Source organism: Coregonus lavaretus (assembly GCF_964263955.1).
Source record: "Coregonus lavaretus genome assembly, contig: HAP1_SCAFFOLD_1069, whole genome shotgun sequence".
In the NCBI taxonomy this organism is placed as follows: domain Eukaryota; kingdom Metazoa; phylum Chordata; class Actinopteri; order Salmoniformes; family Salmonidae; genus Coregonus; species Coregonus lavaretus.
Window position 1 is genome coordinate 12,932 of NW_028161758.1, and position 7,069 is coordinate 20,000.

The window sequence follows — 7,069 nt, forward strand, 5'->3', positions numbered from 1 at the left end:
TGAGGGCAAGGCCATGGAGACCTCACAGAGCTGAGGGCAAGGCCATGGAGACCTCACAGAGCTGGGGGCAAGGCCATGGAGACCTCACAGTCATGACAGTCTCATTATGAGTCATGCACCTGTGAACACAGACACACGCGAACACATGCACACACACATTGTAGCCTGTGGGTTATTATTTCATTCAGAAGCTAATGATGAAATAATGCATAAGACCCAAATGGCCCTCTGGCCTATTCCCTATGTAGTGCATTACTTTTAACTAGGGCCCATATGGCTCTGTATTACGGAATAGGCTAGGGGGCCATTTGGGACACATCCAAATGATCCAATGCCTAGAAACACCCAGATAGGAGGAGTTAATGTAATAAAGGTCAAAGGTTAAGGTCAACACCATGGAGATCGTAAAGAGGTCAACACCATGGAGATTGTAAAGAGGTCAACACCATGGAGATCGTAAAGAGGTCAACACCATGGAGATCGTAAAGAGGTCAACACCATGGAGATCTTAAAGAGGTCAACACCATGGAGAGCATGTCTACTGAAAAGATGCTGAAATGAAAGGAACAAACCATGTCATGCCTGTCAACCAACCAGAATCCATCAAAGGAAAAAAGGTCAGAACGTCAGAATACTGAAACACGACATGGTCAGTAGGGTGCAACGTCAGAACGTCAGAATACTGAAACACGACACAGTCAGTAGGGTGCAACAACGTGGAACATTCAGATATAAATATATTACACAGAACATACAGTTGAAGTCGGAAGTTTACATAAACTTAGGTTGGAGTCATTAAAACTTGTTTTTCAACCACTCCACAAATTTCTTCTTAACAAACTATAGTTTTGGCAAGTCGGTTAGGACATCTAGTTTGTGCATGACACAAGTAATTTTTCCAACAATTGTTTACAGACAGATTATTTCACTTATAATTCACTGTATCACAATTCCAGTGGGTCAGAAGTTTACATACACTAAGTTGACTGTGCCTTCAAACAGCTTAGAAAATTCCAGAAAATGATTTCATGGCTTTAGAAGCTTCTGATAGACTAATTGACATCATTTGAGTCAATTGAAGGTGTACCTGTGGATGTATTTCAAGGCCTACCTTCAAACTCAGTGCCTCTTTGCTTGACATCATGGGAAAATCAAAAGAAATCAGCCAAGACCTCAGAAAAAAATGGTAGGTCTGGTTCATCCTTGGGAGCAATTTCCAAACGCCTGAAGGTACCACATTCATCTGTACAAACAATAGTACGCAAGTATAAACACCATGGGACCACGCTGCCATCATACCGCTCAAGAAGGAGATGCATTCTGTCTCCTAGAGATGAACGTACTTTGGTGCGAAAAGTGCAAATCAATCCCAGAACAACAGCAAAGGACCTTGTGAAGATGCTGGAGGAAACAGGTACAAAAGTATCTATATCCACAGTAAAACGAGTCCTATATCGACATAACCTGAAAGGCCTCTCAGCAAGGAAGAAGTCACTGCTCCAAAACCGCCATAAAAAAGCCAGACTATGGTTTGCAACTGCACATGGGGACAAAGATCGTACTTTTTGGAGAAATGTCCTCTGGTCTGATGAAACAAAAATAGAACTGTTTGGCCATCATGACCATCGTTATGTTTGGAGGAAATCGGGGTGGCTTGCAAACCGAAGAACACCATCTCAACCGTGAAGCACGGGGGTGACAGCATCATGCTGTGGGGGTGCTTTGCTGCAGGAGGGACTGGTGCACTTCACAAAATAGATGGCATCATGAGGAAGGAATATTATGTGGATATATTGAAGCAACATCTCAAGACATCAGTCAGGAAGTTAAAGCTTGGTCGCAAATGGGTCTTCCAAATGGACAATGACCCCAAGCATACTTCCAAAGTTGTGGCAAAATGGCTTAAGGACGACAAAGTCAAGGTATTGGAGTGGCCATCACAAAGCCCTGACCTCAATCCTATAGAAAATGTGTGGGCAGAACTGAAAAAGCGTGTGTGAGCAAGGAGGCCTACAAACCTGACTCAGTTACACCAGCTCTGTCAGGAGGAATGGGCCAAAATTCACCCAACTTATTGTGGGAAGCTTGTGGAAGGCTACCCGAAACGTTTGACCCAAGTTAAACAATTTAAAAGCAATGCTACCAAATTCTAATTGAGTGATTGTAAACTTCTGACCCACTGGGAATGTGATGAAAGAAATAAAAGCTGAAATAAATCATTCTCTCTACTATTATTCTGACATTTCACATTCTTAAAATAAAAGTGGTGATCCTAACTGACCTAAGACAGGTCATTTTTACTAGGATTCAATGTCAGGAATTGTGAAAAACTGAATTTAAATGTATTTGGCTAAGGTGTATGTAAACTTCCGACTTCATCTGTACATGCCTCTCTGACATGTAGAGTTAGGAATCATGTCAGCTCTATTCATGACGTTTCTATCTGCAACGTTCAACGTGTTGCACCCTCTTGAACCCAACCCTGGCGTGTGTTTGCAGTTACGGTGACGTGGCAACCAGAGAGCACGCACAGCACTGTACAACTGACTCCTGTGACCTAGATACAGCAGACTGGACATGCCTCTGCCTCAGTCTAACCCAGTGTCATAACACGTTATGACATGCTCATAACCATGTCATAATGTCATACCAGCTGACATGACCCACATATTTACACCTGTTGTGACATATAGTGTATTATTTTATGGCTGGTTATGACACCTACATAAGAGTGTCAAAACCCACATTTATTCAAAAAAATTGTTTTCTTTGTTTGTCTCTTAAATCCTTTATTGTTGTTGTTGTTGTTGTTGTTGTTGTTGTTGTTGTTGTAATGAATTCTTTACAGTCATGTTTTTTTTCATCATATTTTCAATAACTTGTAGAAAATACACTTTATGCCACTGTCAAGAAGCATTATGACCATCCTGTGTCACTTTACTTGGACTAAGAAAATACACTTTATGCCACTGTCAAGAAGCATTATGACCATCCTGTGTCACTTTACTTGGACTAAGAAAATACACTTTATGCCACTGTCAAGAAGCATTATGACCATCATATTCATATTAGCCAGATAGGCCTATCACGAACATGCCCTCATTACTGTCATCAGTCAAAAATAGGGTGTCTTGTCCTGCTCCTGAAATCTGCTCCTGCATTCATCCCAGTCATCAGAAACAGAGCATTGGGGTGGGAGCAGGTCTGACATCAATCTGTGCACAATGGTCAATAAACAAACACAAAGATATAACATAAACATACTGTTGAGGCTTTGGTGTAATGGAATGTGTGGTAGGATGTTATGGCACTCTTATGTAGGAGTCATAACCAGCCATAAAATAACGCGATATATGTCTACAACAGGTCTAGATATATGTGTCATGACAGTGTTATGACCATATTATAACGGGTTATGACAAGTTATGTCAGCTGTTACGACGTTATGACATGGTTACGACGCCGGGTGTCAAGTAAAGTGTTACCAAGTTGACAATAGTGAAATCTAGGTTACATCTGTGGCTTTTAGTCTCTGTGACGACAACACTTCCTCTAGTGAAATCTAGGCTACATCAGTGATTTTTAGTCTCTGTGATGACAACACTTCCTCTAGTGAAATCTAGGCTACATCAGTGACTTTTAGTCTCTGTGACGACAACACTTCCTCTAGTGAAATCTAGGCTACATCAGTGATTTTTAGTCTCTGTGACGACAACACTTCCTCTAGTGAAATCTAGGCTACATCAGTGACTTTTAGTCTCTGTGACGACAACACTTCCTCTAGTGAAATCTAGGCTACATCAGTGACTTTTAGTCTCTGTGACGACAACACTTCCTCTAGCGAAATCTAGGCTACATCAGTGACTTTTATTCTCTGTGACGACAACACTTCCTCTAGTGAAATCTAGGTCACATCAGTGACTTTTAGTCTCTTTGTGACTACAACACTTCCTCTAGAGGTCAGTAAATCACAGGAGATGACTTGTGGACCATGAGATCTTTTCCACATTCATGTTCTTCATAGTTACACATCATTTTCCATGTCGTTTTCACTAGATTTCATTGGTAAGTTAACTCATTGATTTGCCTATGTATGTGAGGCACATCCAATCAGAGTCCATACAGATGGATGGGTTAATTAGGCAGAACGGCAACTGATAGCTTTGTGATAGGAAACCTGTGGCATACATTTCGGTATGCATACATGGGCTGAGCGATTTCAATGCATTTGCCACTGTCTGTTTGACTGTCTGCTTGACTGTCTGTTTGACTGTCTGTTTGACTGTCTGCTTGACTGTCTGCTTGACTGTCTGCTTGACTGTCTGCTTGACTGTCTGTTTGACTGTCTGCTTGACTGTCTGCTTGACTGTCTGTTTGACTGTCTGCTTGACTGTCTGCTTGACTGTCTGTTTGACTGTCTGCAAGTGGCAAACTCAGCCGTGAAGGACAGTAGATGCAGTTGATGGCTTCAGAAAGTATTAGCACCCCTGAGGTTTTCCACATTTTGTTGTGTTACAAAGTGAGATTAAAATTGATTTAATAGTCTTTTTTTTTTTTTGTCAACGATCGACACAAAATACTCTGTAATGTCAAAGTGGAAGAAAAATAAAACAGTTACTGTGATTAGATAAGTATTCACACCCCTGAGTCAATACATGTTGGAATCACCTTTGGCAGCGACTACAGCTGTGAGTCTTTCTGGGTAAGTCTCTAAGAGCTTTCCACACCTGGATTGTATAATATTTGCACATTATTCTTTTAAAATTGCTCTGTCAATTTGGTTGTTGATCATTGCTAGACAGCCATTTTCAAGTCTTGCCATACATTTTCAAACAGATTTAAGTCAAAACTGTAGGCCACACAAGAACACTCAATGTCATCTTCAAACTCTGTCTGTGTTGCATTTGCCCCAAACATAACGCTTTGTATTCAGGACATAAAGTTAATTTCTTTGCCACATTCTGTGCAGTTTTATTTTAATGCCTTGTTGCAAACAGGATGTATGTTTTGGAATATTCCTTATTTTCACTCTGTCAATTAGGTTAGTATTGTGGAGTAACTACAATGTTGTTGAACCATCCTCAGTTTTCTCCTATCACAGCCATTAAACTCGGTAACTGTTTTAAAAAGTCACCATTGGCCTAATGGTGAATTCCCTGAGCGGTTTCTTTCCTCTCCGGCAACTGAGTTAGGAAGGACGCCTGTATCTTTGTAGTGACTGGGTGTATTGATACACCATCCAAAGTGTAATTAATAACTTCACCATGCTCAAAGGGATATTCAATGTCTGCTTATTTTCTATTACACTGCTCAAAAAAATAAAGGGAACACTTAAACAACACAATGTAACTCCAAGTCAATCACACTTCTGTGAAATCAAACTGTCCACTTAGGAAGCAACACTGATTGACAATACATTTCACATGCTGTTGGGCAAATGGAATAGACAACAGGTGGAAATTATAGGCAATTAGCAAGACACCCCCCAATAAAGGACTGGTTTTGCAGGTGGTGACCACAGACCACTTCTCAGTTCCTATGCTTCCTGGCTGATGTTTTGGTCACTTTTGAATGCTGGCAGTGCTTTCACTCTAGTGGTAGCATGAGACGGAGTCTACAACCCACACAAGTGGCTCAGGTAGTGCAGCTCATCCAGGATGGCACATCAATGCGAGCTGTGGCAAGAAGGTTTGCTGTGTCTGTCAGCGTAGTGTCCAGAGCATGGAGGCGCTACCAGGAGACAGGCCAGTACATCAGGAGACGTGGAGGAGGCTGTAGGAGGGCAACAACCCAGCAGCAGGACTGCTACCTCCGCCTTTGTGCAAGGAGGAGCAGGAGGAGCACTGCCAGAGCCCTGCAAAATGACCTCCAGCAGGCCACAAATGTGCATGTGTCTGCTCAAACGGTCAGAAACAGACTCCATGAGGGTGGTATGAGGGCTAGACGTCCACAGGTAGGGGTTGTGCTTACAGCCCAACACCGTGCAGGACGTTTGGCATTTGCCAGAGAACACCAAGATTGGCAAATTCGCCACTGGCGCCCTGTGCTCTTCACAGATGAAAGCAGGTTCACACTAAGCACGTGACAGACGTGACAGAGTCTGGAGACGCCGTGGAGAACGTTCTGCTGCCTGCAACATCCTCCAGCATGACTGGTTTGGCGGTGGGTCAGTCATGGTGTGGGGTGGCATTTCTTTGGGGGGCCGCACAGCCCTCCATGTGCTCGCCAGAGGTAGCCTGACTGCCATCAGGTACCGAGATGAGATCCTCAGACCCCTTGTGAGACCATATGCTGGTGCGGTTGGCCCTGGGTTCCTCCTAATGCAAGACAATGCTAGACCTCATTTGGCTGGAGTGTGTCAGCAGTTCCTGCAAGAGGAAGGCATTGATGCTATGGACTGCCCCGCCCTTTCCCCAGACCTGAATCCAATTGAGCACATCTGGGACATCATGTCTCGCTCCATCCACCAACGCCACATTGCACCACAGACTGTCCAGGAGTTGGCAGATGCTTTAGTCCAGGTCTGGGAGGAGATCCCTCAGGAGACCATCCGCCACCTCATCAGGAGCATGCCCAGGCGTTGTAGGGAGGTCATACAGGCACGTGGAGGCCACACACACTACTGAGCCTCATTTTGACTTGTTTTAAGGACATTACATCAAAGTTGGATCAGCCTGTAGTGTGGTTTTCCACTTTAATTTTGAGGGTGACTCCAAATCCAGACCTCCATGGGTTGATACATTTGATTTCCATTGATAATTTTTGTGTGATTTTGTTGTCAGCACATTCAACTATGTAAAGAAAAAAGTATTTAATAAGATTATTTCATTCATTCAGATCTAGGATGTGTTATTTTGGTGTTCCCTTTATTTTTTTGAGCAGTGTATTTATACCCATCTACCAATAGGTGCCCTTCTTTGCGAGGCATTGGAAAACCTCCCTGGTCTTTGTGGTTGAATCTGTGTTTGAAATTCACTGCTTGACTGAGGGACCTTACAGATAATTGTATGTGTTAAACACTATTATTGCACACAGAGTGAGTCCATGCAACTTAATGTGACTTGTTAAG